Genomic DNA, 8,666 nt, shown 5'->3' on the forward strand with positions numbered 1-8,666 from the left:
TACAATTGAAGAGGGGTGAGGGCAGATGGAAATTTCTATAAATACCCCCTTGGAAAATACAAAAAAAATGTTGGAAAAATAGAAAAAACAAGGGGAGGTTCTGCCATTTTTCTTCCAGCACCCTTCAACCGAAAATTCTAAGTGTTTTGGACAAGGAATCATTCAACATACACCAAGAAAACATTAAGGTATGCTTATGCCTTCCTATTTCTAAGTTTCAAGCTTGGTTAGTTGAAGTTTGTTTTAGCTTGGGAAATTAGGGAAAATTCTGTCAAAATTTCACTGGACCTTGTGATGTTTAGGGAAGGATAGAAACGTTAATAATCAAGTGGAATAAGGAAGATTAAGTGGTGTATGGATTGATTTTTGGATGAAATCAAGGTTAGGGTTTAAGGGGAAGCAATTCAGTCAACACTGTTCATGCAGAAGCAATTTGATTTTGCTTGATTTGATGATTCCAATGGCTTTAAAACATGTTTTTTTGTAGGAATATGTTATTGGAAAGTGTTTAAAATCATTGGAATCAAAAATGGAATTTTTGGAAGTTGAGAACCCCCAATTCAGCCATGTGAACTTCATGGGGAAGGAGAATGAATTTCAAAAATCTGATTGCACCATTGGATTCCTCATGAAAAATTGTGTAGGATTGAGCCATAAGATGATTGATTCTAAAGGAGGAATCATATTGTTAAAAATCAAGAAAAAAGGGGGGAAATTGTTGAGTTAATGTTCAAGTGTTAGAATTAAGTTGTTTTGTGATTATTATGACCTATGTTTATGCTTGGTTTAATAGGAATTGAGAGGAGGAATTAAGGAGAAGCATTGCTCCTTGGAGGAATTAATTGGACAAGCTTTACAAAGGTAGCTTTGAATTATAATTTGATTGTTTATCTTGCTTGTTTAATATGATTATGTTTGTTGCATGAATTAAGGAACTTGTGTTGTGATGCTTGCAGATTGGATGACATTAGTTTATGCTTTGGCTAAATGCATTGAATTGTGTTAATGTGAAAGTGTTGAGGTTCCTCGCTTAGCATGATATTGGATATGATTTTATGTGGCTTGAGAATGTCTTGAAGTTATACAACATGTCACATTTTAACTTGCTTGATTTGTATGATCATTATAATTCATATGCTACTGAGATTTCAATAAAATCTCATTCCCCCTATGTTAAATTATGTTTCAAATAGGAGATGATTCATCCGATGGCAAGGGCAAGGAAATGATTTTGGGATAGAGGAGCATTATGGAAGTAATGCTATTATGTGTAATCTATTAATGAGCTTTATGTTGAAAATGTAATGGATTATGAATGATACGTAATGTAAATTATGTTTGTATGACATGCCCTTATGCTAAAATTATGAATGGCGCAATGTTAAAGGAGTGTAGGAAAGAGCAAAATGGGAGATAAATTAAAGAAAGTGACATTGGGGGATAGAAATTTCCTAAAAGGTGTCAAACTTGTGGCACATAAAATAATGAGCGATTGTTAGAATTTGGGCATGAAATTTTACAAGCAAATAGATCTCATTTTTTATCTTTAAAACAAGTAGTAATTCATTAAATTTGGAGTTGTGTGCTAAGAGTTATGCCCTTCCAAAGTTGGGCAAAAATACTGAAAATTCAAAAATTGACCATGTAAACAGTAAAATTTGATGAATTTCCTGGAATTATTCTGGATGGAATTGGACCTAATGATTATTTTTCGTCCATAGAAATATTAGCAAGATTCATATGAAAATTAGAACCACTTAGTTTTCATTTTTCTAGATTTAGTTATGAATTTTCAAAGTTGGCCTATTTTCAGATGAACAGTGTACGGACAGAATTAAAAGTGAAATCTTGAAGTTGAAATTTTTTATCCGGAAACAATGCGAAACACGTTATAATGGTCATAATTGACGTATTATGGCTTACAATGGTATATAAAGAGAGGTGTGACACGTATTCTATTATGTCATTGGGTTACTGTTTACTAATTCAGTTTTATACTTTGATTCTTGAAGGTTGTGACAAAACTCATTTTGATACTTTTTTTTATCTACAAATTCATTAATGTGGTATTGTTCTATCTTGAATTGCTTACAGGGAGAACTTGAGTCTTATACTGCTGCCAAGTTCTAATCTTCGTCTCTCATTCATTAGAGATGATGGCAATGTAGAGAGGAATTTTACCCTAACCAAAAAAATTCATTCACTGCTTTTACATTGAATATTACAGCTATGGGTGCATATGCAAAGAGTGTAGCTTGAACTGCGGTGTTTGAACAAAAAAAAATTTTTAGAAATTTTTTATTAATAGAATTTTATTTTAGAATTCAAAAAATTTATAAGAGAATGCTCTTTTGTATAGGGAGTGCTCAAGTGATTGATTACTTTCAAATTGTATGATGTTTACATATAATGTATTGGGTTTTAAATTCTAGAAATATTTTTTCCATATTATTCTCTTGTTATTATTGAATGATTATATTGTATATCATAATAAATATTAAAAGTAAAGAAAATAAATAGAAACAAATAATTGAAAATAATTACATAAAATTAAATAAAATCACTTTATTTAATAATTTTTTAACCTTATTTGATAGTTATTAATGGAGAACTATCAAATAAAATTATCTTATTGGACAGTTGTTAACAAAGAACAATTTTGTTTGACAATTATTAACAAAGAACCATCAAATATTCTCAGAATATTTGCTTTGAGAATATTTGATGCCTTTTTATTTGATGGTTTTAAACTATTAAATATGAATAAAAATAACTGTCAAATATTTATAATTTTATAGTAGTGAAACGAAGCATTTCTAATCTCAGAATTACAATTGAATTTACCGAACCTTGAATCATAAATCCGAAACAAGACGGAATGAATTAAAGAAACTAACTTTCCCTTTTGAAGCTCATGAATTCAGCTGCCCAATCGGCTCCATCCAAGCGTCACAAACTCAATGTCAATGGCCACGGCGGCTCCAACACCTGAGAAATTACTCTGTTCCCTTCTTTTCATAAATTGTTTCCTTCATTTGTATCCATCTACTCTTCTCCATTGCGCTCTAAAAAAAATAATATAACACTAAATGAAAATAAAAAAACCCAGTAAGAACTATAAGATAAATCAATATCCACTACAAAAAAAAAAGGGCATTACTGACTGAATTTTATCCTGCACAAATTTTGTCACTAAAATTAGCAACAGAATTTAGTGACGAAAAATTTCTGTCACTAAATTAGTGACTAAATTTTATTCCATCACGAAATTAGAGACAGATTAGTGACGGAAATTTTATTCCGTCACTAAATTCTGTCACAAGTCCGTCACTAATTCTGTTTTCAATGATTAGTGATGGAAATTAGTGAATTCTGTCACTAATTTCCGTCACTAATCTATCACTAACTCTAATTTTGTGAGGAAAATTAGTGACAGAATTTTTCCATCACTAATTTCTGTCACTAATCCGTTGTAAAAAAATATAATATAAATAATAATAATTATTTTAAACTTATTATTAAAATAAAAATATAATATATTATATAAAAATTTAAAAATAAAAATATTATAAAATAAAAGAAAATAAAATAAATAATATACTTATTATTTTGTTAAATATTTGAATTAAAAATATAAATTGTTAGAAATTTTTTACTAAAATATAAAAATTAAATTCAAATAAATAATAATATATTAAATTATGTATATAATATTTATTATATATATTTGTATTTGTCATTAGAAATATTATATATATATTTATTTTTGTATAAAAATTTCTCAGGTGCTTCTCAACTCAACTTGCAAAGGCTTCATCACACACGTAGGAAGTCTCAGGTTCGAACCAACACTTCTTCCACAAATTGGCTCAATTTTTGACGTGGTGATGATGTGGACAAGGCGATAACATGGTAACTCATAATAATGGACATGTGGTGATGACGTGGACGCTATGATGACATGGCTACATGGGAGAGAGGAGGAGTTAAGGTGGCGTCTAGTGATGACATGGTGGATCACAATGATGGATGCCTGGTGATGATATGAACGAAGGGATGACATAGCTGCATGGGAGAGAGAGGAGTTGGTGAGGTGGTAGCCATTGATGACGTGGCGGTCCATAGTGATGGACACGTGACGATGACATGGATGAGGGGATGACATGGCAGCATGGGAGAGAGAGAGGAGAATGTGAGGTGGCAACCAGTGATGAGGTGACAGTCATAAACATGACATGTGGCGGCAATCAATGGTTGCCACGTAGTATTTTGAAATTTTCAAAATAAAAAAATTTAGTGACGGATTAGTGACGAAAAATTTCATTGTCACCAGCTTGTGACGGAATTTTTCGTCACTAATTAGTGATGGATTAGTGACGAAAAATTTCTGTTGCTAATTAGCAGAATTTTGAATTTCATCATTAATTATTTAGTGACGGAAAAAATTCTATCGCTAACTAAATTCAGTCATTAATCCGTTGCTAATTTTGATTAGTAACGGAAATTCCATCACTAATTTGATGTTTTTTTTGTAGTGATCAAATACCATCTCTGATCTTAAATATAAAAACTAGTCTGCAGTGTAATTTATATTATAAATTAGCTGTTATATTTAGGACTGGAGGTAATATTTACAATTAATGATAAAATAAATAAGAATATTAACCTAATAATTAAAAATGGACCAGATTGAAACAGGCAACTCACTAGTTAGCTTGAAAAAAGGCACAAAAAATGCGGATCTAATCAATATTTAAAAAACAATTAAAAAAACTGATTGTGAGATGAACATATAATACATATACTTATTTTATAATTCATTTTTAATGTGTACATTTGACACCGAAAAAACAAAGAATGATTTTATACTCAAAATGATTAATTACTTACACATCCGCGCTCAAAACGGTTATATACTCAAAGCTCCAACCCTAAAAATTGACAAACGTCCCGATCATTGAACTAGATGGTAGCATTAGTTAATAAATCTTTCAGATCAATCAAACCAAACTAGAATTTAATTTGTTCATCTTTTTTCTTACCCAAAAAAGAAAATCTATGGCCTAACCTAAATTTCATAATAATGATCTCTATTTCATCCACAACTCTCAAAAGGAGGAAAATGATACTCAAAAGTACAAAATGATCACTACAAAAAAAATAGTAAATTACTAGCGGTCCATTTCTAGTGGTTAAAAAAAAACCGCTACAAAAGTAGACATTTCTAGTGGTTATAACACAAACCGCAAGAAATCTGCAGTGCTTTGACCAAAAAGTGGGGGACCCACACATTTCTACCGGTTTTGAACCAACCACTAGAAAGTGACCGCCACAACTGTTGGCGCCATTTGGCATGAAGTTGGCATCATATTTCCAGCATTTAATTTCTAGTGGTTTTATTACTAGAACCGCTAGAGAATGCAAATCGTCATTGCATTTTCTAGTCATTCTATAACCACTAGAAATTTCGACTAATTTTCTAGCGGTTTACATTGAAACCACTAGAAATGTTTTATTTTTCCCGAGGAGACCTGACATGTGGCTGCATGCAGGTGGCAGTGGACTGGTAGGGCTACAAATTTGTAGCGGTTTTCATATAACCGCTAGAAAATCACAGCCTATATACCCCCCTCGCCTTAGTTGCACACTTTTGGCAATTGTGAAGCAAAGCTTTGCCGAATTCTCTCCACAAAGTATATATAGATCCAGATACAGATAATATTCCATATTTTCAAGTAAGAATAGAAATTTATTTATAAATTATTTTCTTTTTTATTTTTTATTTTATTATATTTTTTATATTGAGTTTAATAGACTGGTTTAGTAAGAGTTAATAGAAATATTTTTTTATAATAGACTAGTTTATTTAGAGTTAATAGAAATAATTATTTTTTTAATGAGTTGATGGCAAATTTAAATGTACAAATATCTATTTTTCAATTATCATTATTTAATAATATTATTTAGAATTAATAGAAATAATTATTATTTGATATAATTGTTTATTTTTAATAATTGTTAGTTGTAAAATATATTTTTCATTACAATTACTATTTGCTATTATTAGGATGACTCGTCGACCAGGAAAGGAGCAAAGCGATCCTGATAGAGGAGGACCCAGCGAGGATCATAGTACTGGGGGTGATGATGCTAGTGACCATTTCTAAGCATTCATGACTACGATCTGAATGAGGATGATATCTTGGGCTTCATAGAGTGTGATGATATCCAGCCTACTGAGAAGGCTCATTTCTCGGGGGATGAACAACGCCATATTGATGTTAGTAAGGAGTAGGAGGTTTAGGGGAATGAGAATCCCCATAATGAGCAGCGTCCTGCTCCAAGACGCCAGACCGGTTTTGAAGTATAGTTTTTGGATAAATATTTATTTAATTTTTTTTAATTTGACAACTATTTGATTTATATAAAAATTATTTTAATTTAATTAATGTATAATTAATTTCCTAATTAAATTTTACAGACTCTGAGGAGAACAGGTCCTATAGGAGGCTGACAGCCAGAGATCTATCCATGATGATGAGCAGACGGGTGGTTGTGCCACTGAATGAATTGGGCCAATCGACTAAGAAAAGTAGCCAGCTATATAATAAGTATGTGTGCCTTCTTGGTCAGCAGTGGACTTTGTTCCCTATTTATGTGAAGGATTGGAAGAAAATCACTATAGAGAAGAAGCAGCAAGGTTGGAAAGTGATGAAGGTAATATAAATTGTTATTTATAATTTTGCTTAAATTAGTTAAATGAATATATATTTTTTATTTAAATTACTTAATTGTGTGATTATAATTTTTTAAATTAGTGAAATTAATATATATTATTTAAATCACTTAATTGTTTGATTATTATTTTGTATTTATTTAATTTATTTTTTATTTATAAGTTTGTTTAAATTAGTTAAATGAATATATATTTTTTATTTAAATTACTTCATTGTTTGATTATAATTTTTCATTTATTTAATTAATTTGTTATTTATAATTTTTTTAAAATTAGTTAAATGAATATATATTTTTATTTAAATTATTTAATTGTTTGATTATAACTTTTTATTTATTTAATTTATTTTTTATTTAAATTAGTGAAATGAATATAATTTTTTATTTTTTTAATTATAGAGTATATTTATATTGGGAGAGGAATTGAGAGCGGATACCATCAAGAGACTTGGGGTGACATGGAAGAACAGGAATGCTGACCTGTGGCGAGAGAAGAAAAGTGACAAGACAAGACCCCTGCAGGAGATACTAGCAGATATACCTAGTGGAGTCCTGGAGCAAGACTGGTCAAGTTTTGCATATTTTAGGATGTCGGCTAAGTAGATGGTATGATATTATTGCATTAATTATGAAATTTTTTTATTTTTTGTCCAATTTGACTAATTTAATTTTTATACATTTTGTTTCAGGCTCTTTCCCAGAGAAATATTAGGAACGTCAAGCAACAGACAATGCATCATAGGGCTGGATCCAGGAGCTTTGTTATCACCTATGATGAGATTGTAAGTACATAAAAAGAATTTTTATATTGTGTGTATGTATTTAATTTGTAATTAATAATTTTTTTATTTCATTTATAGAGGGAAAAGATGCCACAGGAGCAGGGATACACGCCCACCCATGGTGAGATGTGGCCGAGTCTGTACAGGCCTCCAAACAGGTCTCCTGCGTCGGATGAGGTTGAGGAGATGGTGGTAAGTAATTAATTAAATATTAATATCACAGTATAAATATTCCGTACTAATATTTTTATATTAATTTTGATAGTCGCGGATGACTCAGGTCGATACCGAGCTGCAGGAGTCTCGAGGATCTGCCTTGGGTCCCATCGCCTCACTTTTAGCGGGTCGTGGCCAAGCATAGCACCCTGGCCGAGTTAGCGGGCTCGATCTTGGACCCATACCTAGTAGGCTGCCTTGGGTCCCATCGCCTCACTTCACACACTGCGGGGAGCTTTCAGTCAATAGCAGCGTCCCATCAGGCGAGCGTAGGAGCAAAGCAGTCGAGTTCCTCGTCCTTAGACGAGCTGTGAGAGGAGATTAGGTGAGAGGTGGAGGCCAGCATGGAGGCCATGGTAGAGGCCAGGATGGAGGAGCGTGATCATCAGTTGCAGTTACAGCTTAACCAGTTCAAGGTAGCTGCTATGGCCATGTGTGATGTGACGATCAGCTTTGTTCTAAACATCCCGTTTCCCGAGTTCCCTAACATACGCCTAACACCAGCCCAGCCCCAGCACGACTAGCAGCCTGCCCAGCCCCAGCAAGAGGATCCAGTGCCCGACGATCATGATGATGCTGTTTCTACCCCTCATCTCCGATTTATGCCCTTCCATTGTATTGGATTTTATTTGGATTTTATTTTGTTATGTTTTATATGGATATTTATTTAAATTTTATGTTTATTTATTTAAAACCATAGTTGTTTAATTTTATTATTAGTCACTCATTCGTTTTTTTTATTTGTTACTGTTTTTTTTACGCATATGAAATTTGTAGCGGTTACAAACCGCTACAAAAGTTGCAAGAAATTTTAAATCCTAGCTGACAATTTCTAGCAGTGCTAACTACTAGAAATTTCTTACCGTTACACTGAAATTTAAATTTCCCTCCCACCTCGACATTTCTAGCCGTTATAAACCGCTAGAAAAGTCT

The sequence above is a fragment of the Neltuma alba genome, unplaced genomic scaffold (genome assembly GCF_004799145.2).
Source record: "Neltuma alba isolate B1F8T4 unplaced genomic scaffold, ASM479914v2 tig00010787_pilon, whole genome shotgun sequence".
In the NCBI taxonomy this organism is placed as follows: Eukaryota; Viridiplantae; Streptophyta; class Magnoliopsida; order Fabales; family Fabaceae; genus Neltuma; species Neltuma alba.